Source organism: Portunus trituberculatus, unplaced genomic scaffold (genome assembly GCF_017591435.1).
Source record: "Portunus trituberculatus isolate SZX2019 unplaced genomic scaffold, ASM1759143v1 PGA_scaffold_202__28_contigs__length_962959, whole genome shotgun sequence".
Lineage (NCBI taxonomy): Eukaryota > Metazoa > Arthropoda > Malacostraca > Decapoda > Portunidae > Portunus > Portunus trituberculatus.
The window spans coordinates 430,841-455,840 of record NW_025541370.1 but is presented as its reverse complement, the minus strand read 5'-3'; the positions used below and the strand labels follow the sequence as shown (position 1 = coordinate 455,840).

The window sequence follows — 25,000 nt, the reverse complement described above, 5'->3', positions numbered from 1 at the left end:
TCCATTTTTCCTTTCTTCTTCGTCCTCTTCCTTTTTCTTTCTTCTACTGCTTCCATCTACACGCCTGAGCCTAGAAACACATCAAAACACTTAGAAAACACGAGATATTAGGCAAAATATTGAGGAAGTGGAGGGAGAGTACCTATTGTAGCTTGCCTGCTCCTACACTTATTCCTCCCTTTATCCTTCCTTCCTCCTCATCCTCATTTATTTCTCTTCTTCTTCCTTCTGCTACTAATATCTACACACCTGAGCCAAGAAACACATGAAAACACGTAGAAATCACTAGATATTAGGCAAAATATCGACGAACTGGGCGGTAGGGAGGGAGGGACGCCAGCCTGGGCCATGAGTCACCACCTTGGCTGTGACGTCATCAAGAGCGCGGGAATAGTGGCGAATCGGCTGAATTACGTATATAATTTTAAAAATGACTTAAAGAAAAAACGAAGCCAAGGCCGAATGCTTACTTTTTTATGACTTATTAGATACTTTAATTAATATCCAAACCATCAAAACATCTCCTGCTTAACTAGTTTTAAAAAACTGTCTAAATTAAGTATATAAAGAGTATATAAACATTTCCACTTATAACGCTGCCAAAACGTCCAGCCATTTCCACTTTATATTTCTTTCGAAAATATTAGACAATATAAACTCTCTTCTCAGGCATCCAACACTGACCTAGAACCAGAAGTGAACGAGTGAAAGAGCATTAATGTAAAACAAAACCATTAAACTCTAAACTCATTAAAAACTCTTGTAAAGTCCAGCTATTTTCACTTGGCGAGTATTTTAACACATTGTACAGAGTCTGAGCTTTCTTTTAAGGCATTCTACAACGAGTTTGACCGTCAAACAAAAACGTAAACAAATAAAATTGAAAAAATAAAACTTACGTTAAACGGGACAAAACACCACTTTAAAGTCCACATATTTCACTCAATGGAATTATTTCACGCCTAAAAAAGCACAGGCAATTTCTATATACTATAAAGGCCCAGTTACACCTCGAAATAAAAGAGTTGAAATTCACAGATGGAAAATTTGGACGGTTATGGCAGCTCCTATTTAAGCTATAAAACACCACTAAACGCCACATATTTACCGAACACAGGCGCGGAACACACTTCAAACACAACGAAATGTTTAGACAAACCATAAAACACACCATGAAAGCGTAATATTATTTTTAGAGAATATATCAAAAAAAGTATTGGAACCCGCAGGTTGCCACGGGGGGGACAGGGGTGGTGCTCGGGGGCTGGGTTGGGGCGGGGCGGGGCGGGACGCAACATCCGCGGGCTCCATAATCCTTATGTTACATTTATTATCTCACCACAACCAAATGAAGCCCCATCTAGAAAAGTTGGCCAGGAAACATGCAATGCTAGAGTAGTGGTTCCATTCTAACACATGTTTGGCTTACGGTGAGTCAAAGAAGCAAATAATAGCTGGTAATACTGACAACTGCTCCTTATATCCATCACCTTTTCAACATTTGGGCACTGTTTTCACTCTCCTATGCAAAGAAAACCTACAAATAAGAGAGTGGCCTTAGAAATAGCTGAAATAAATGATGGTGAGGCGTTGTGGAGAGTCGTGGTGAAGAGTTGCATTGCTCTCTTGTCTCGCCGCTGGTGCTGTCGGGAATGTCATCACTTCACTTTGTGTGTGTGGGTGTATATGGGCATGTTGAGTGTGTTTATGGGGTGTATAAGCAACACCAAACACCACCACACGGCCGTCACCATAAGTTTGTTGACATGGAGCAGACGTGCACTCGGCCCATCACACTTCTTTCCTCCTTACACACTAATCCCTTATCAACACCACTGCCACACCTTACACACCTGTTCCTTGGTGCATTAATAACCTCCACCACCTCTGTCACGGCACTGTCACCTCTATACAGGCTGCAAATATAACGGCACTCCAGTGAGGTCAACCGTGTGTCTTGACGGGAAGTACCGACGCCATCTAAACCTGTGGCTTTCTAAGGGAATTCACTCTCTTCTCCTTGCCCGCTACAAATTCCAATACTACCTCCTTGTATGTGTTCACTTCTCACTCTTTCAAAATTAACACGGAATTTGGTGTGGAATATTCACTGTTATTAGGGTTTGACTTTATTTAAGGATACGAGGAGCCATTGGGAGCTTCAAAATGTCGACATTACCAAACTCATCATTCACAATACAATCAATTCCAATACTATGTCCTTGCTTGTGCTAAATTCTCACTATTTCAAAGTTATCTGGGAATTATGTGTGGAATACTCAATGTTTTATGGTTTTAATCTATTTGAAGATACAAACAATATATAAACCTAATAAAAAAATACAAAAAATAAAAAAAATACGAAACAACAAAAATAACAGTCATTAAAAAAAACATGATAAACCGTGTGAGATAACATAAAAAATATTAAAACAAAGGGCCACCAGGGCCCATCTAGGTTATCCTGTATCAGTCGCACAGCGACCTCGTCATCAGTACTTAAAGATACACTTACAAGTACACAATACATTATATACTAATTCTAAATATTTGGCCCATTAACAGGGCTAAGTCCTGCAGCGAAATCCTCTACAATCTGTGATCCCCCTACATGGGGATCATGTCTTGTTTAACTATAGTAAATTTCTTATAAAAACTATCATGCAGCGCTATACATAACTATAAATCTAATAAATTGAATTACTTATCTAATCTGTTTTTTAAACATTGTCAAACTAGTGCTATTTACAACCCTCTCTGGCAATGCATTCCAGAAGTCTACCACCCTATGACTAAAGAAATATTTTCTTATATCTAACCTGCAGCCTTGCTTTCTAATCTTCCTGCCATGATTTCTAGTCCTACTTCCCTCCTCTAAGGTAAAGAAAGATCTCACATCTATGTAGTTTGTATCTGAGAACATTTTAAATAACTCTATCATATCCCCTCTTATACATCTCCTCTCAAATGAAAACATGTTTAATTCCTTTAATCTATCTCTATACTCCAGCCACTTTAATGCTGGTATCATCCTAGTTGCTCTTCTCTGAACTGCTTCTAACATGTTGATATCCTGCCTATAATGGGGTGACCAGGCCTGTATGCAATACTCTAAATGGGGCCTAACATAGGAATTATATAAGCTACGCACCACTTCCTTACTTTTGTAACTAACATTTTCTATTTATAAAACCCAGGATCCTATTTGCCCTATTTCTTGCTTCTAAACATTGCTTTGACAAATTATCGACATTCAAAACTAATAAAAAGCAACACAAATAAATAAATAAATAAAAACAATACAAAATGTGTGTGTGTGTGTACTGATAGAGTGGAAGAGAGCAGTGTGGTGTATGATGTGTGGCGACAGTGGTGTGTGTGGTGATAGTGTGGTGTGAATATTCTCAGCCTCCTTTGCATCAGAACTCGGAGGGATGTATACGGTACTACAATAACATATATTTTGTTAAATTCTCGAGGTAGATAAAAAGGCCTCAGAGATAGTACTATATACACAATATTACCATTGCAGCATGTCTCGTACATGGAAACATCACTACACCATTTGCTATTGATAGAACCACAAACGCCACCTCCGCTCGACTTACCTGAATCAACAGTCCTGTAACCTCGCATTAATGTAAAACCATCTAAAGTAAAGGCAGAGTTGGGATCTTTATCTTCTTGGAGCCAAGTCTCTGTTAAGCATATCAAAGAAGATTCTCTAAAGGACCAATCCCACCTTACAAGTCCATGTAATTCATCAATCTTGTTTCTTAACTCTTGCATTACAGAGGTGGATAGAATAGTGGTGAAGGATTGAGAGTACTGGTTAACTCTTGCATTAGAGAGGTGGACAGAATAGTGGTGAAGGATTGAGAGTACTGGTTAACTCTTGCATTAGAGAGGTGGACAGAATAGTGGTGAAGGATTGAGAGTACTGGTTAACTCTTGCATTGAAGAGGTGGACAGAATAGTGGTGAAGGATTGAGAGTACTGATTAACCCTTGCATTGGAGAGATGGACAGAATAGTGGTGAAGGATTGAGAGTACTGGTTAACTCTTGCATTAGAGGTGGATAGAATAGTGGTGAAGGATTGAGAGTACTGGTTAACTCTTACATTAGAGAGATGGACAGAATAGTGGTGAAGGATTGAGAGTACTGGTTAACTCTTGCATTAGAGAAGTGGACAGAATAGTGGTGAAGGATTGAGAGTACTGGTTAAACTGCATATATTACTGGTTGCCAGTTACCTTATTTCACACCAACGCCACCTATAACCGTAAGCAAACAAGTCTCAAACCGCGTGCTTTCAAACTCGTCTCAGTGCTACCACTGCCTGGTTGTGGTATTTCATATCGTATTCAGGGTGATCTGATGACACGCTCACCACATGTATTGACTTCCAACTCTGCTTAATTAGGTACCCCTACTCCTATCAACTCTTCTTTCTGCTATTAGAGGTCACTGTAGGCATGTATATACTAGATATTTAACAAATACTATCACAAAAAATAACCACCAACACTAGGAGGGAATAATAAATTCTTAGCTGCATATAATAGTATATGAGATCCTATTTTCACTATAGAAAGAATCGCTTATTGTTCCAAGTCAAGAAAATGTTCACTTCATACAAAGGCTTATAACATCAGTAAAGAAGTCAAACTATCTAATATACACATGCCCAAAGGTACATACACAGTATGTGTGTATGTACCTTTTTGTAGTGTGTTGAGTCAACACTTATAATAAAGGTAGCAGAAAAAAACAATGGTTCATTTGTGTTTTTATTTCATGTTTAGTATCTAAATATGATATTTAAACAATAATGAATACTTCAATGTATTAATCATGCTGTGTCTCATCATAATTGTTATCATTGTTCTAAAAATGTTGAAGACAAAACTATAAGTCAGGGTACTCTAGTCTCTCAATCCTAATGATGATCAAAACTGTAAGGGAAACTGTGTCTTACATGATAAAGGCAACACACACAAACAAACAAAGGGCTCTCACAAAATAATAACAAGGTGGGAGGCCCAACTTAGTTTGAAATGTGTCTTAACCCTTAATTCTCTTCCAAAGGGATTACTTTGAAAAAAAGTGAAAAAGTTAAGCAGTGAAAAATTGACATTTGAGTAATTATCAGGATAATGGGTAGGAATGACGTGTAGGAGGGCTTAGTTTCACAGAACAGAAAATACTTGAGTCACTAATGATTATAATGGAACACATGCAGCATGTTGAGTGAATTTCAGTTTTTTGAAGCATACACAATAAATGTAACATGCAAAAGAAGTAAGGTATATATAGAGAAAAGTCAATTGGTGTACATGCAGACAAAAGCTACATAGTTGATCACATCAAGTACTATGCAAGATGCCACAACAGAGCATACACCATTACCACAGACCTCAGACATTATTAGCATTATATATCAGCGTTCAAACTAACACAATAAGCATATCACCATTCAAAGTTACAAAATAAAAGATGCATGTTTAAGCACCTAGAAGCAGGTGGGGGTGGTTTTGTGGGAATACCCACGTGTTTGTAAGCCCTAGCTACACCCAAAATATCACTAAAGACTATGTATGGAAAGCAGAGACATCACACAAGCAAGTCAAATATACATTAAGCATTTTAACACATAGCTAGGTATCCTACATCAATGCAAACAAACATGTTTCAATTCATGAAAACCAGTTAGACTGGCAATAAAGTATATTTGGTCAAGGATATGAATATAATCAGTGAGGCAAAGCAAAAACAATGTCAAGCAAAGCAATACAAGTGTAATAGGAAAACTTAAAGGTAATAACATTCACTTCTCATGCACAAAACTGTACTACAACACAATAAGCACACTTTAGTATTGGTTCAACCTAAATCAAGCAAACACCACCATAGATACAACATACCACTAATTGTTAGCTTGAAAAAGTATTCATGCACCACACACTAACAAACGAGGACTTAACAATAAGCATTCTATACACAAAATAGATGACATACCTTTTCCTTCACAGGCCATATTGAAGCTGAAATCAATACAATATCATAACAATATACAGTAAGTCCTCGTTATACGGTACATATGCATTCCTGAAAACCTTAGCGTAAATCAAAATTACCGTATACCGAACCCATTACAACATGTAATAGTAAGGAATGCGTTCCAGCACGTCAAAAGTCACCCATACACAAATTAAAGCTACACGACTTTCTTTGCAGACGACACAAAACTTTTGAAGAAAGTTGGCTCGCACGATGATGGTGGAACTCTACAGCAGGACTTAGATAGACTATGGGAATGGAGGAAAAGATGGGAGATGGAATTCAACATTAACAAATGTAGCACAATGGAATTTGGGAAGAGCAAAAATAGGATAATAAGGAAACGACGAGCCGGCGAGATTGGATCTAGTTTTTACAAGGGGTATACAAATAAATGACGATATAAGATATAAGTGCCCATTGGGGAAGAGTGACCATGCAATATTATAAATAGATATAGAAGAAGGAAAGGAAGACAGAGACGATTCATACAAAGGAGACCGATTAAATTACAGAAAGGCTGATATTGAGAATCTCAAGAACTATTTTAAAAACGTAGACTGGGAGGAGATGGAAAACTCAGAGACAATGCAAGACAAATATAACTTATTTTTGGAAATTTACAAAACAGGAGTCAGGAATATGTCCCAAAATATAGACCAAAAGAAGAAGGAAAGAAAGATTGGTTTAATGCAAGGTGTGCTAGGGCAAAGGAGAAAAGAGATGGAGCATGGAAAAGGTGGAGGAGAAATAGGAATCCAACAAACAAGGAAAACTTCAAGGCAGCGAGAAATGAATATGTTAAGGTGAGGAAGGAAGAGGAAAAGAACTTCAAAAAGATATTGTCGAAAAATGTAAGGAGCAACCAAAATTGTTCTATAGATTCATAAATGGAAAAATTAGGCAAAAGAAACAATAGAAAGGTTAAAAGGAGAGAACAGGATGGTGGAAGACCCAAAAGTATGGCAGAACTATTAAATAAAAAATTCCAGGAGGTCTTTACTAAAGAATCCAAATTTGAGAGGCCACAGGGTAATAGAGAGACAATCTATAAGAAAGAGATTAAAGTAACCAAGCTTGAAATAAAAGAGTTAATGAAGGAACTGGATGAAGAGAAGGCAATGGGACCGGATGAAGTCTCAGGCAGAATACTGAAAGAATGTAAGGAAGAACTAGCAAGTCCTATATACATCATCATAAAATGCTCAATAGAAAATGGAACAGTGCCAGTAGAATGGAGAAGAGCTGAGGTGGTTCCCATATATAAGAGCGGAAGTAAAGAAGAACCTTTAAATTACAGACCGGTATCACTAACTAGTGTAATATGCAAGATGTGTGAAAGAATAATAAAGAAACAATGGATCGAGTTCCTTGAAGACTACAAATTAATATCAAATAGCCAATTTGGTTTTAGAAAAGGTCGGTCATGTGTGACAAATTTATTGAGTTTCTACTCTAGAATAGTTGATAAAGTACAAGAGAGAGAGGGATGGGTTGACTGTATTTATTTAGATCTAAAAAAGGCTTTTGATAAAGTGCCACATGAAAGATTACTATGGAAGTTAGAGGAGAAGGGTGGCTTAAAAGGAAGCACATTGAGATGGATGAAGAATTACTTAAGGGGAGAGAAATAAGGACGATAGTTAAAGATATGAAGTCCAAGTGGAGAACAGTAGACAGCGGAGTGCCACAGGGTCAGTATTGGCACCAATACTTTTCTCGTATATATAAATGACATGCCAGAGGAGTGAACAGCTACATAAATCTGTTTGCGGACGATGCGAAACTGTGCAGAGTCATTAAACAAAAGAGGATTATGAAATACTACAGGAAGACTTAAACAAGATCTGGAAATGGAGCAAAAAATGGGAGATGGAATTCAATGTGGACAAAAGCCATGTCATGGAAATGGGAAAAAGTGAAAGACGACCAGTGGGAATCTATAAGATGGGAGATGGAGTAGAACTAGAAAAAGTAAAAAAGGAAAAGGACTTGGGAGTGACAATGGAAGAAAATAATCAACCGGTTAGCCATATTGATAGAATTTTCAGAGAGACGTATAATTTGCTAAGGAATATTGGAGTAGCATTTCACTATATGGACAAGGAAATGATGAAGAAATTGATAAGTACTAAAATAAGACCTAGATTGGAATATGCAGGAGTTGTGTGGACTCCCCATAAAAGAAACACATAAGAAAATTAGAGAGACTACAAAAATGGCTACAAGAATGGTTCCAGAATTTAAAGGGATGGCATATGAGGAGAGACTAAAGGCAATGGATCTACCAACCTTGGAGCAGAGAAGAGAGAGGGATCTGATACAAGTTTATAAATTGATTAACGGAATGGATGAAGTGGATAATGAGAAACTGATCCTGAGAGAAGAATATGACTTTAGAAGCACAAGATCGCATAGTAAGAAACTAAGGAAGGGACGATGTCTGAGAGATGTTAAAAATTTAGTTTCCGCAAAGATGTGTTGAGACTTGGAACAGTTTGAGTGAGGAAGTGGTGTCAGCAAAGAGTGTACATAGTTTTAAAGAAAAATTGGATAAGTGTAGATATGGAGACGGGACCACACGAGCATAAAGCCCAGGCCCTGTAAAACTACAACTAGGTAAATACAACTAGATAAATACACACACACACACACACACACACACACACACACACACACACACTAAAGAAACTTACATATGAGCGAAATGTAATGTATTCCAACATAAATGGAGTGATATCGGGGATTTTAGAACTCAACGATTACTTGAGGGACAAGAACCCAGATATTGTGGGTCTTACTGAAACAAAACTGAGAGAGGAGAAGACCTGATGAAGGTTGGAGAAGGAAATATAACGTTTGGAAAAGAAATAGAGTAGGTAAGATGGGAGGAGGAGTGATGTTGCTGGTTAAAAAAGATATAAAGGTGGATCAAGTGAAAAAAGGTATGGGAAAGGCAGAAGTGCTAAAGATCAGAGCAGAAACTAATGAAGGAAAAAGAGGCACTACATAGTGGTGTACGTACCACCTAAGACAAATGCATGGTCAGTACAGGAATATGAAGAAATGATAAGTGATACAGGAACATGTCTGGAAGAAATGTTGGGTGGCTGTGAACGAACTATAATGATGGGAGATTTTAATTGTAAAGAGGTGTGTTGGGAGGACTGGTCAATGGAAGGATCAGAGACAACATGGGGAAATACACTATTGACACTGGCAATGGAAAATGTGTTAACTCAGTGGGTCAAAGAAGATACTAGGTTTGGAGGAGAGGAGCATCGTCAAGACTGGACTTGGTCTTTAGTACAGAGCCAATGGTCATTGAGGAGATGAGGGTGGAGTGCCCTTTAGCAAAGAGTGATCATGCAGTTTTGGAGTTCAAGGTGATAGACGAAGAGAAATCTAGAAGAAATGAAGAATATAAAGTGGGAAGATGGAATTATGCCAAGACAGATTTTGGAAACCTAAAGAAATTCTTTCAAGAGACAAATTGGATGAAATTCAAGAGTGCTAAGGAGCAAATGAAAAGTGGAAGGAATTTATAAAAATATACAAAGAAGGTGAGAAAAATTTGTACCAATAAGACAACATAGAGAAGTTGGAAAGCAGGACTGGTTTAACGATAGATGTGAAAAGGCTAGAACAAGAAAAGAGGATGCATGGAAGAGGTGGAGAAGGAAAAGACGGATTAAGCAGTGGGAAAGTTACAAAAGAGCAAGAAATGAATATGTGTTGATTAGAAGAGAAGAAAGAAAGAAACAAGAAAAGGATATAATTGATAAATGTAAAGACCAACCAAGGCTTTTTTACAGACATGTGAACAACAACATCAAAAATAGAGAAAGTATTGAAAGTTTAGAAGTAAATGGAGTATACAGTGAAGATCCCAGGGAAATGGCAGAGGCTATGAATGGATGCTTTCGGAAGGTATTCACAAAGGAGACTGCTTTTGACAAACCACTGGTAATGGAACAGAAAGGGATTATGAAGGAGTTTCAAGTAACGGTGGAGGAGATCAAGAACATGATGGGGAGTTTAGAAGTGAGAAAAGCTGTGGGACCTGATGGGGTATCAGGATGGATTTTAAGAGAATGCAGGGAGCAATTGGCAGAAAAAGTTTGTGAAGTAATTGATGCCTCATTAAGGGAAGGCGTAGTGCCCCAAGACTGGAAAAGAGCTAACATTGTCCCAATCTATAAATCAGGTAACAAGAGAGACCCATTGAACTATAGACCAGTGTCACTTACAAGTGTGGTAGCTAAGATGTGTGAGAGGGTGGTGAAGACTAGATGGACAGACTTCTTGGAGAAAAATGACATACTTTGTGAGTGTCAATTTGGTTTTAGGAAAGGGCGTTCATGCACGACAAACCTGATATGTTACTATTCGAGGGTGATAGATGTAATACAGGAAAGAGATGGTTGGGCTGATGGAATATATCTGGATTTAAAAAAGGCCTTTGATAAGGTACCACACCAGAGACTGATCTGGAAACTTGAAATGGTAGGAGGAGTGCATGGCAGTTTACTAAAATGGATGGAAGACTTTTGGTAGGAAGAGAAATGAGAACAATAATTAAGGACAGACCATCAGAATGGGGATTGGTGGAGAGTGGAGTTCCACAGGGATCAGTGTTGGCACCAGTAATGTTCGCAGTCTACATAAATGACATGGTGGATGGGGTGTCCAGTTATGTGAGCCTATTTGCAGACGATGCAAAATTGTTAAGAAAAGTGAGATGTGACAAAGATTGCGAACTACTCCAGGAAGACTTGGACAGAATATGGAAATGGAGCTGTACATGGCAAATGGAGTTCAACACGACAAAATGCAAGAAAATAGAGTTTGGCAAGAGTGAAAGAAGAATCAGGAGTATGTACAAGATAGGAAATGAAGACATAAAACCAGTCATGAAGAAAAAGACCTTGGGGTGACAATTACCAATGACCTATCGCCAGAGAGACATATAAACAAAATAATTGGAGAAGTATTGAACTTATTGAGGAACATAAGAGTGGCGTTCGTATATCTAGATGAAGAAATGATGAAGAAAATAATTACTGCAATGATAAGACCGAGGCTTGAATATGCAACAATACAGTGGGCTCCGAACTTAAAGAAACACATAAGGAAACTAGAGAAAGTACAGAGGGCTGCAACGAAAATGGTGCCTGACTTAAGAGATTTGACTTATGAAGACAGACTGAAAAGAATGCAACTTCCAACCCTGGAAAACAGAAGAGAAAGGGGAGACCTGATAGCAATATACAGAGTGATGATTGGCATGGAAAAATGGATAGGGAAGATCTGTGTATGTGGAATGGAAGAATGTCGAGAGGGCATGGGAAAAAACTAAAATGGCCACTTATAGGAGAGATGTGAAAAATATAGCTTCCCTCATAGAAGGGTGGAAGCATGGAATAGTTTAGACGTGGAAGTGGTCAACGCAAGGAATATTCATGATTTTAAGAAAAAGCTGGACATTAATAGATATGGAGACGGGACAACACGAGCATAGCTCTTTTCCCGTATGTTACAATTAGGTAAATACAATTAGGTAAATACACACACATTCTTTCAAGAGACAAATTGGATGAAATTCAAGAGTGCTATGGGAGCAAATGAAAAGTGGAAGGAATTTATAAAAATATACAAAGGTGAGAAAAAATTTGTACCAATAAGACAACATAGAGAAGTTGGAAAGCAGGACTGGTTTAACGATAGATGTGAAAAGGCTAGAACAAGAAAAGAGGATGCATGGAAGAGGTGGAGAAGGAAAAGATGGATTAAGCAGTGGAAAGTTACAAAAGAGCAAGAAATGAATATGTGTTGATTAGAAGAGAAGAAAGAAAGAAACAAGAAAAGGATATAATTGATAAATGTAAAGACCAACCAAGGCTTTTTTACAGACATGTGAACAACAACATCAAAAATAGAGAAAGTATTGAAAGTTTAGAAGTAAATGGAGTATGCAGTGAAGATCCCAGGGAAATGGCAGAGGCTATGAATGGATGCTTTCGGAAGGTATTCACAAAGGAGACTGCTTTTGACAAACCACTGGTAATGGAACAGAAAGGAATTATGAAGGAGTTTCAAGTAACTGTGGAGGAGATCAAGAATATGATGGGGAGTTTAGAAGTGAGAAAAGCTGTGGGACCTGATGGGGTATCAGGATGGATTTTAAGAGAATGCAGGGAGCAACTGGCAGAAAAAGTTTGTGAAGTAATTGATGCCTCATTAAGGGAAGGTGTAGTGCCCCAAGACTGGAAAAGAGCTAACATTGTCCCAATCTATAAATCAGGTAACAAGAGACCCATTGAACTATAGACCAGTGTCACTTACAAGTGTGGTAGCTAAGATGTGTGAGAGGGTGGTGAAGAATAGATGGACAGACTTCTTGGAGAAAATGACATACTTTGTGAGTGTCAATTTGGTTTTAGAAAAGGGCGTTCATGCACGACAAACCTGATATGTTACTATTCGAGGGTGATAGATGTAATACAGGAAAGAGATGGTTGGGCTGATGGAATATATCTGGATTTAAAAAAGGCCTTTGATAAGGTACCACACCGGAGACTGATCTGGAAACTTGAAATGGTAGGAGGAGTGCATGGCAGTTTACTAAAATGGATGGAAGACTTTTTGGTAGGAAGAGAAATGAGAACAATAATTAAGGACAGACCATCAGAATGGGGCTTGGTGGAAAGTGGAGTTCCACAGGGATCAGTGTTGGCACCAGTAATGTTCGCGGTCTACATAAATGACATGGTGGATGGGGTGTCCAGTTATGTGAGCCTATTTGCAGACGATGCAAAATTGTTAAGAAAAGTGAAATGTGACAAAGATTGCGAACTACTCCAGGAAGACTTGGACAGAATATGGAAATGGAGCTGTACATGGCAAATGGAGTTCAACACGACAAAATGCAAGAAAATAGAGTTTGGCAAGAGTGAAAGAAGAATCAGGAGTATGTACAAGATAGGAAATGAAGACATAAAACCAGTCATGAAGAAAAAGACCTTGGGGTGACAATTACCAATGACCTATCGCCAGAGAGACATATAAACAAAATAATTGGAGAAGTATTGAACTTATTGAGGAACATAAGAGTGGCGTTCGTATATTTAGATGAAGAAATGATGAAGAAAATAATTACTGCAATGATAAGACCGAGGCTTGAATATGCAACAATACAGTGGGCTCCGAACTTAAAGAAACACATAAGGAAACTAGAGAAAGTACAGAGGGCTGCAACAAAATGGTGCCTGACTTAAGAGATTTGACTTATGAAGACAGACTGAAAAAATGCAACTTCCATTTAGGTGTTTTCCAATATTTTGTGCACCAAAACTCAGAAATGCTGGCAAAACACTATATTTGTTTAAAAAGTCTTATTTATGTGTTTTAAGGTGTTTTATGGAAAAAAAAAAAATTTCATAAAACACCTTAAAAACACAAATAAATAATATGTTTTAATAAATATAGTGTTTTGCCTGCAATTTTGACTTTTGGTGTATAAAATGCTGGAATACACCAATATAACCCATTTTTGACATATTTCACTTCCTTAAACAAATATTGTGTAATCATTTGCTTTTCCTGCATTTCTGTGTTTTGGTGCAAAAAAAGCTGAAAAGTAATAAAAAAACACGTTTTCTTACTTTTACTTTTGTTTCTCTATATTGTTTTGTTTTCATGAATTTTATCCTTTTGAAACATATCAATGTAAAATGAAATTAATATACAAAATTTTCAATCAAATTTTTTTTATTTCATAAAACATATTAAAAGCACATAAATAAGACGTTTGAAGAAATATAGTGTTTTGTGTGAATTTCTGAGTTTTGGTGCATAAAATGCTGGAAAACACATTAATAACCCATTTTTCACATATTTCAGTTACTTAAACAAATAATGTGTAATCATGCGTTTTGTCTGCATTTTTGTGTTTTGGTGCAAAAAAAGCTGAAAGATATTAATATAACTAGTCTTGGTTACTTCTAATTGCATTTTTCTATATTGGCTTGTTTTCGCAGGAAAACACAAAAATGCAGGCAAAACGCTTGATTACACACTATTTGTTAAAGGAACTGAAATATGTCAAAAATGGGTTATTATGGTGTTTTCCAGCATTTTATGCACTAAAACTCAGAAATGCAGGCAAAACACTATATCTTTTTAAACTTCTTATTTATGTGTTTTCAAGGTGTTTTATGAAAAAAGACAATCTCCATTGAAAATTTTTTTATATTCAAGTCATTTTACCTTTTTATGCTTCAAAACAATAGAATTGATGAAAACAAGCCAATATAGAGAAACCAAAGTAAAAGTAACAATAACGTGTTATTTTAGTAGTTTCAGCATTTTTTGCACTAAAACACAGAAATGCAGGCAAAACGCGTGATAAAATACTATTTGTTTAAGGAACTGAATTATGTCAACAATGGGTTATTTTGGTGTTTTCCAGCATTTTATGCACCAAAACTCAGAAAAGCAGGCAAAACACTAACAATGTAAAACATAACAATGTAAAATGAAATTAATATACAAAATTTTCAATCAAGTTTTTTTTTTCATAAAACATATTGAAAGCACATAAATAAGACGTTTGAAGAAATATAGTCTTTTGCGTGAATCTCTGAGTTTTGGTGCATAAAATGCAGGAAAACAACAATAACCATTTTGACATATTTCAATTCCTTAAACAAAGTGTGTAATCATGCGTTTTGCCTACATTTTGTGTTTTGGTGCAAAAAAGCTGAAAGCTATTAAAATAATTCGTCTTGGTTACTTCTACTTGCATTTCTCTATATTGGCTTGTTTTGCAGAAAACACAAAAATGCAGGCAAAACGTATGAATACACACTATTTGTTAAAGGAACTGAAATATGTCAAAAAGGGGTTATTATGGTGTTTTCCAGCATTTTATACACCAAAACTCAGAAATGCAGGCAAAACACTATATTTATTGAAACTTCTTATATATGTGTTTTCAAGGTGTTTTATGAAAAAAGATTATCACTATTGAAAATTTTTTATATTCAAGTCATTTTACATTTTTTATGTTTCAAAACGATAGAATTGATGAAAACAAGCCAATATAGAGAAACCAAAGTACAAGTAAGAATAACGTGTTATTTTAGTAGTTTCAGCATTTTTTGCACTAAAACACAGAAATGCAGGCAAAACGCATGATAAAATACTATTTGTTTAAGGAACTGAATTATGTCAACAATGGGTTATTTTGGTGTTTGCAGCATTTTATGCACCAAAACTCAGAAACGTAGTCAAAACACTATATTTGTTAAAATGTTTTAATTATGTGTTTTTTAGGTGTTTTATGAAAAAAAAAAACTATCTATTAGAAATTTTGTATATTCAAGTCATTTTACATTTTTATGCCTCAGAACAATAAAATTGATGAAAACAAGGCAATATAGAGACACCAAAGAAAGAGGAAGATAAAGTGTTATTTTAGTAGTTTTCAGCTTTCTTTTGTACCAAAACACAGAAAAGCAGGCAAAACGCATGAATAACACTATTTGCTTAAAGAACTGATATATGTCAAATATGGGTTGGGTAATATTTAGGTGTTTTCCAATATTTTGTGCACCAAAACTCAGAAATGCTGGCAAAACACTATATTTGTTAAAAAGTCTTATTTATGTGTTTTAAGGTGTTTTATGGAAAAAAATTTTTTTCATAAAACACCTTAAAAACACATATAAATAATGTTTTAATAAATATAGTGTTTTGCCTGCAATTTTGACTTTTGGTGTATAAAATGCTGGAATACACCAATATAACCAATTTTTGACATATTTCACTTCCTTAAACAAATATTGTGTAATCATTTGCTTTTCCTGCATTTCTGTGTTTTGGTGCAAAAAAAAGCTGAAAACTAATAAAATAACATGTTTTTCTAACTTTTACTTTTGTTTCTCTATATTGGCTTACTTTCATTAATTTTATTGTTTTGAAACATAACAATGTAAAATGAAATTAATATACAACATTTTCAATCAAATTTTTTTTTTTTATAAAACATTTTAAAAGCACATAAATAAGACGTTTGAAAAAATATATTCTTTTGCGTGTATTTCTGAGTTTTGGTGCATAAAATGCTGGAAAACACATTAATAACCCATTTTTCACATATTTCAGTTCCTTAAACAAATAATGTGTAATCATGCGTTTTGTCTGCATTTTTGTGTTTTGGTGCAAAAAAAGCTGAAAGATATTAATATAACTAGTCTTGGTTACTTCTAATTGCATTTCTCTATATTGGCTTCTTTTCACAGGAAAACACAAAAATGCAGGCAAAAGGCATGATTACACACTATTTGTTAAAGGAACTGAAATATGTCAAAAAGGGTTATTATGGTGTTTTCCAGCATTTTATACACCAAAACTCAGAAATGCAGGCAAAACACTATATTTATTAAACTTCTTATTTATGTGTTTTCAAGGTGTTTTATGAAAAAGATTATCTCTATTGAAAATTTTTATATTCAAGTCATTTTATATATTTATGCTTCAAAACAATAGAATTGATGAAAACAAGCCAATATAGAAAAACCAAAGTACAAGTAACAATAACGTGTTATTTTAGTAGTTTCAGCATTTTTTGCACTAAAACACAGAAATGCAGGCAAAACGCATGATAAAATACTATTTGTTTAAGGAACTGAATTATGTCAACAATGGGTTATTTTGGTGTTTCCAGCATTTTATGCACCAAACTCAGAAACGTAGTCAAAACACTATATTTGTTAAAATGTTTTAATTATGTGTTTTTTAGGTGTTTTATGAAAAAAAAACTATCGATTAGAAATTTTGTATATTCAAGTCATTTTACATTTTTATGCCTCAGAACAATAAAATTGATGAAAACAAGGCAATATAGACACCAAAGAAGAAGAAAGATAAAGTGTTATTTTAGTAGTTTTCAGCTTTCTTTTGTACCAAAACACAGAAAAGCAGGCAAAACGCATGAATAACACTATTTGTTAAAGAACTGATATATGTCAAATATGGGTTGGGTAATATTTAGGTGTTTTCCAATATTTTGTGCACCAAAACCCAGAAATGCTGGCAAAACACTATATTTGTTAAAAGTCTTATTTATGTGTTTTAAGGTGTTTTATGGAAAAAAATTTTTTTTTAAAACACCTTAAAACACATAAATAATATGTTTTAATAAATATAGTGTTTTGCCTGCATTTTGACTTTGGTGTATAAAATGCTGAATACACCAATATAACCCATTTTTGACATATTTCACTTCCTTAAACAAATATTGTGTAATCATTTGCTTTTCCTGCATTTCTGTGTTTTGGTGCAAAAAAGCTGAAAACTAATAAAATAACATGTTTTTCTAACTTTTACTTTTGTTTCTCTATATTGGCTTACTTTCATTAATTTTATTGTTTTGAAACATAACAATGTAAAATGAAATTAATATACAAAATTTTCAATCAAATTTTTTTTTTCATAAAACATTTTAAAAGCACATAAATAAGACGTTTGAAAAATATATTCTTTTGCGTGTTTTCTGAGTTTTGGTGCATAAAATGCTGAAAACACATTAATAACCATTTTTCATATTTCAGTTCCTTAAACAAATAATGTGTAATCATGCGTTTTGTCTGCATTTTGTGTTTTGGTGCAAAAAAGCTGAAAGATATTAAAATAACTAGTCTTGGTTACTTCTAATTGCATTTTCTATATTGGCTTTTTTTCACAAAAACACAAAAATGCAGGCAAAACGCATGATTACACACTATTTGTTAAAGGAACTGAAATATGTCAAAATGGGTTATTATGGTGTTTTCCAGCATTTTATGCACTAAAACTCAGAAATGCAGGCAAAACACTATATTTTTTAAACTTCTTATTTATGTGTTTTCAAGGTGTTTTATGAAAAAGACTATCTCCATTGAAAATTTTTATATTCAAGTCATTTTACATTTTATGCTTCAAAACAATAGAATTGATGAAAACAAGCCAATATAGAAAAACCAAAGTAAAAGTAACAATAACGTGTTATTTTAGTAGTTTCAGCATTTTTTGCACTAAAACACAGAAATGCAGGCAAAACGCATGATAAAATACTATTTGTTTAAGGAACTGAATTATGTCAACAATAGGTTATTTTGGTGTTTTCCAGCATTTTATGCACCAAAACTCAGAAAAGCAGGCAAAACACTAACAATGTAAAACATAACAATGTAAAATGAAATTAATATACAAAACTTTCAATCAAGTTTTTTATTTCATAAAACATATTGAAAGCACATAAATAAGACGTTTGAAGAAATATAGTCTTTTGCGTGAATTCTGAGTTTTGGTGCATAAAATGCAGGAAAACAACAATAACCATTTTGACATATTTCAATTCCTTAAACAAAGTGTGTAATCATGCTTTTGCCTACATTTTGTGTTTTGGTGCAAAAAGCTGAAAGCTATTAAAATAATTCGTCTTGGTTACTTCTACTTGCATTTCTCTATATTGGCTTGTTTTTGCAGAAAACACAAAATGCAGGCAAAACGCATGAATACACACTATTTGTTAAAGGAACTGAAATATGTCAAAAAGGGTTATTATGGTGTTTTCCAGCATTTTATACACCAAAACTCAGAAATGCAGGCAAAACACTATATTTATTGAAACTTCTTATATATGTGTTTTCAAGGTGTTTTATGAAAAAAGATTATCACTATTGAAAATTTTTTATATTCAAGTCATTTTACATTTTATGTTTCAAAACGATAGAATTGATGAAAACAAGCCAATATAGAGAAACCAAAGTACAAGTAAGAATAACGTGTTATTTTAGTAGTTTCAGCATTTTTTGCACTAAAACACAGAAATGCAGGCAAAACGCATGATAAAATACTATTTGTTTAAGGAACTGAATTATGTCAACAATGGGTTATTTTGGTGTTTCCAGCATTTTATGCACCAAACTCAGAAACGTAGTCAAAACACTATATTTGTTAAAATGTTTTAATTATGTGTTTTTTAGGTGTTTTATGAAAAAAAAAACTATCGATTAGAAATTTTGTATATTCAAGTCATTTTACATTTTTATGCCTCAGAACAATAAAATTGATGAAAACAAGGCAATATAGAGACACCAAAGAAAGAGGAAGATAAAGTGTTATTTTAGTAGTTTTCAGCTTTCTTTTGTACCAAAACACAGAAAAGCAGGCAAAACGCATGAATAACACTATTTGTTAAAGAACTGATATATGTCAAATATGGGTTGGGTAATATTTGGTGTTTTCCAATATTTTGTGCACCAAAACTCAGAAATGCTGGCAAAACACTATATTTGTTAAAAGTCTTATTTATGTGTTTTAAGGTGTTTTATGGAAAAAAAATTTTTTCATAAAACACCTTAAAACATATAAATAATATGTTTTAATAAATATAGTGTTTTGCCTGCATTTTGACTTTGGTGTATAAAATGCTGAATACACCAATATAACCATTTTGACATATTTCACTTCCTTAAACAAATATTGTGTAATCATTTGCTTTTCCTGCATTTCTGTGTTTTGGTGCAAAAAAAAGCTGAAAACTAATAAAATAACATGTTTTTCTAACTTTTACTTTTGTTTCTCTATATTGGCTTATTTTCATCAATTGTATTGTTTTGAAACATAACAATGTAAAATGAAATTAATATACAACATTTTCAATCAAATTTTTTTTTTTTTTTCATAAAACATTTTAAAAGCACATAAATAAGACGTTTGAAAAATATATTCTTTTGCGTGTTTTCTGAGTTTTGGTGCATAAAATGCTGAAAACACATTAATAACCATTTTTATATTTCAGTTCCTTAAACAAATAATGTAATCATGCGTTTTGTCTGCATTTTGTGTTTTGGTGCAAAAAGCTGAAAGCTATTAAAATAACTAGTCTTGGTTACTTCTAATTGCATTTCTCTATATTGGCTTTTTTCACAAAAACACAAAAATGCAGGCAAAACGCATGATTACACACTATTTGTTAAAGGAACTGAAATATGTCAAAATGGGTTATTATGGTGTTTTCCAGCATTTTATGCACTAAAACTCAGAAATGCAGGCAAAACACTATATTTTTTAAACTTCTTATTTATGTGTTTTCAAGGTGTTTTATGAAAAAGACTATCTCCATTGAAAATTTTTATATTCAAGTCATTTTATATTTTTATGCTTCAAAACAATAGAATTGATGAAACAAGCCAATATAGAAAAACCAAAGTACAAGTAACAATAACGTGTTATTTTAGTAGTTTCAGCATTTTTTGCACTAAAACACAGAAATGCAGGCAAAACGCATGATAAAATACTATTTGTTTAAGGAACTGAATTATGTCAACAATGGGTTATTTTGGTGTTTTCCAGCATTTTATGCACCAAAACTCAGAAAAGCAGGCAAAACACTAACAATGTAAAACATAACAATGTAAAATGAAATTAATATACAAAATTTTCAATCAAGTTTTTTATTTCATAAAACATATTAAAGCACATAAATAAGACGTTTGAAGAAATATAGTCTTTTGCGTGAATTCTGAGTTTTGGTGCATAAAATGCAGGAAAACAACAATAACCATTTTGACATATTTCAATTCCTTAAACAAATGTGTAATCATGCGTTTTGCCTACATTTTGTGTTTTGGTGCAAAAAAGCTGAAAGCTATTAAAATAATTCGTCTTGGTTACTTCTACTTGCATTTCTCTATATTGGCTTGTTTTGCAGAAAACACAAAATGCAGGCAAAACGCATGAATACACACTATTTGTTAAAGGAACTGAAATATGTCAAAATGGGTTATTATGGTGTTTTCCAGCATTTTATGCACCAAAACTCAGAAATGCAGGCAAAACACTATATTTATTGAAACTTCTTATATATGTGTTTTCAAGGTGTTTTATGAAAAAAGATTATCACTATTGAAAATTTTTTATATTCGTCATTTTACATTTTTATGTTTCAAAACGATAGAATTGATGAAAACAAGCCAATATAGAGAAACCAAAGTATAAGTAAGAATAACGTGTTATTTTAGTAGTTTCAGCATTTTTTGCACTAAAACACAGAAATGCAGGCAAAACGCATGATAAAATACTATTTGTTTAAGGAACTGAATTATGTCAACAATGGGTTATTTTGGTGTTTGCAGCATTTTATGCACCAAACTCAGAAACGTAGTCAAAACACTATATTTGTTAAAATGTTTTAATTATGTGTTTTTCAGGTGTTTTATGAAAAAAAAAAAAACTATCGATTAGAAATTTTGTATATTCAAGTCACTTTACATTTTTATGCCTCAGAACAATAAAATTGATGAAAACAAGGCAATATAGAGACACCAAAGAAAGAGGAAGATAAAGTGTTATTTTAGTAGTTTTCAGCTTTCTTTTGTACCAAAACACAGAAAAGCAGGCAAAACGCATGAATAACACTATTTGTTAAAGAACTGATATATGTCAAATATGGGTTAATATTTGGTGTTTTCCAATATTTTGTGCACCAAAACTCAGAAATGCTGGCAAAACACTATATTTGTTAAAAGTCTTATTTATGTGTTTTAAGGTGTTTTATGAAAAAAAAAATTTTTTCATAAAACACCTTAAAACACATAATAATATGTTTTAATAAATATAGTGTTTTGCCTGCAATTTTGACTTTGGTGTATAAAATGCTGGAATACACCAATATAACCCATTTTTGACATATTTCACTTCCTTAAACAAATATTGTGTAATCATTTGCTTTTCCTGCATTTCTGTGTTTTGGTGCAAAAAAAAGCTGAAAACTAATAAAATAACATGTTTTTCTAACTTTTACTTTTGTTTCTCTATATTGGCTTATTTTCATCAATTTTATTGTTTTGAAACATAACAATGTAAAATGAAATTAATATACAACATTTTCAATCAAATTTTTTTTTTTTTTTCATAAAACATTTTAAAAGCACATAAATAAGACGTTTGAAAAATATATTCTTTTGCGTGTTTTCTGAGTTTTGGTGCATAAAATGCTGAAAACACATTAATAACCATTTTTACATATTTCAGTTCCTTAAACAAATAATGTAATCATGCGTTTTGTCTGCATTTTGTGTTTTGGTGCAAAAAGCTGAAAGCTATTAAAATAACTAGTCTTGGTTACTTCTAATTGCATTTCTCTATATTGGCTTTTTTCAGGAAAACACAAAAATGCAGGCAAAACGCATGATTACACACTATTTGTTAAAGGAACTGAAATATGTCAAAATGGGTTATTATGGTGTTTTCCAGCATTTTATGCACTAAAACTCAGAAATGCAGGCAAAACACTATATTTTTTAAACTTCTTATTTATGTGTTTTCAAGGTGTTTTATGAAAAAGACTATCTCCATTGAAAATTTTTATATTCAAGTCATTTTACATTTTTATGCTTCAAAACAATAGAATTGATGAAAACAAGCCAATATAGAAAAACCAAAGTACAAGTAACAATAACGTGTTATTTTAGTAGTTTCAGCATTTTTGCACTAAAACACAGAAATGCAGGCAAAACGCATGATAAAATACTATTTGTTTAAGGAACTGAATTATGTCAACAATGGGTTATTTTGGTGTTTTCCAGCATTTTATGCACCAAAACTCAGAAAAGCAGGCAAAACACTATATGATATTGTAAAACATAACAATGTAAAATGAAATTAATATACAAAATTTTCAATCAAGTTTTTTTTTTCATAAAACATATTGAAAGCACATAAATAAGACGTTTGAAGAAATATAGTCTTTTGCGTGAATCTCTGAGTTTTGGTGCATAAAATGCAGGAAAACAACAATAACCATTTTGACATATTTCAATTCCTTAAACAAAGTGTGTAATCATGCGTTTTGCCTGCATTTTGTGTTTTGGTGCAAAAAAGCTGAAAGCTATTAAAATAATTCGTCTTGGTTACTTCTACTTGCATTTCTCTATATTGGCTTGTTTTGCAGAAAACACAAAAATGCAGGCAAAACGCATGAATACACACTATTTGTTAAAGGAACTGAAATATGTCAAAAATGGGTTATTATGGTGTTTTCCAGCATTTTATGCACCAAAACTCAGAAATGCAGGCAAAACACTATATTTATTGAAACTTCTTATTTATGTGTTTTCAAGGTGTTTTATGAAAAAAGATTATCTCTATTGAAAATTTTTTATATTCAAGTCATTTTACATTTTTATGTTTCAAAACGATAGAATTGATGAAAACAAGCCAATATAGAGAAACCAAAGTACAAGTAACAATAACGTGTTATTTTAGTAGTTTCAGCATTTTTTGCACTAAAACACAGAAATGCAGGCAAAACGCATGATAAAATACTATTTGTTTAAGGAACTGAATTATGTCAACAATGGGTTATTTTGGTGTTTTCCAGCATTTTATGCACCAAAACTCAGAAACGTAGTCAAAACACTATATTTGTTAAAATGTTTTAATTATGTGTTTTTTAGGTGTTTTATGAAAAAAAAAAAAAACTATCGATTAGAAATTTTGTATATTCAAGTCATTTTACATTTTTATGCCTCAGAACAATAAAATTGATGAAAACAAGGCAATATAGAGACACCAAAGAAAGAGGAAGATAAAGTGTTATTTTAGTAGTTTTCAGCTTTCTTTTGTACCAAAACACAGAAAAGCAGGCAAAACGCATGAATAACACTATTTGTTAAAGAACTGATATATGTCAAATATGGGTTGGGTAATATTTAGGTGTTTTCCAATATTTTGTGCACCAAAACTCAGAAATGCTGGCAAAACACTATATTTGTTAAAAGTCTTATTTATGTGTTTTAAGGTGTTTTATGGAAAAAAATTTTTTTTTTTCAAAACACCTTAAAACACATAAAATAATATGTTTTAATAAATATAGTGTTTTGCCTGCAATTTTGACTTTGGTGTATAAAATGCTGAATACACCAATATAACCATTTTGACATATTTCACTTCCTTAAACAAATATTGTGTAATCATTTGCTTTTCCTGCATTTCTGTGTTTTGGTGCAAAAAAAAGCTGAAAACTAATAAAATAACATGTTTTTCTAACTTTTACTTTTGTTTCTCTATATTGGCTTATTTTCATCAATTGTATTGTTTTGAAACATAACAATGTAAAATGAAATTAATATACAACATTTTCAATCAAATTTTTTTTTTTTTCATAAAACATTTTAAAAGCACATAAATAAGACGTTTGAAAAATATATTCTTTTGCGTGTTTTCTGAGTTTTGGTGCATAAAATGCTGAAAACATTAATAACCCATTTTCATATTTCAGTTCCTTAAACAAATAATGTGTAATCATGCGTTTTGTCTGCATTTTGTGTTTTGGTGCAAAAAAGCTGAAAGATATTAATATAACTAGTCTTGGTTACTTCTAATTGCATTTCTCTATATTGGCTTTTTTTCGCAGGAAAACACAAAAAAATGCAGGCAAAACGCATGATTACACACTATTTGTTAAAGGAACTGAAATATGTCAAAAATGGGTTATTATGGTGTTTTCCAGCATTTTATGCACTAAAACTCAGAAATGCAGGCAAAACACTATATTTTTTTAAACTTCTTATTTATGTGTTTTCAAGGTGTTTTATGAAAAAAGACTATCTCCATTGAAAATTTTTATATTCAAGTCATTTTACATTTTTATGCTTCAAAACAATAGAATTGATGAAAACAAGCCAATATAGAAAACCAAAGTACAAGTAACAATAACGTGTTATTTTAGTAGTTTCAGCATTTTTGCACTAAAACACAGAAATGCAGGCAAAACGCATGATAAAATACTATTTGTTTAAGGAACTGAATTATGTCAACAATGGGTTATTTTGGTGTTTTCCAGCATTTTATGCACCAAAACTCAGAAAAGCAGGCAAAACACTATAT

General features: G+C 33.1%; 1 protein-coding gene and 1 long non-coding RNA gene across 2 annotated transcripts in view; both read right to left on the bottom strand.

Moving 5' to 3' along the window:
• Nucleotides 1-18, bottom strand: part of LOC123500324 — a 3,132-nt gene extending 3,114 nt beyond the window's left edge. Inside the window, exon 1 of the long non-coding RNA XR_006673262.1 lies at nt 1-18. This exon is cut by the window's left edge and continues 37 nt beyond it. This is a non-coding gene — a long non-coding RNA (uncharacterized LOC123500324).
• The window catches only part of LOC123500298, a 99,098-nt gene that overhangs the window by 16,841 nt on the left and 57,257 nt on the right, over nt 1-25,000 (bottom strand). The window lies entirely within an intron of this gene.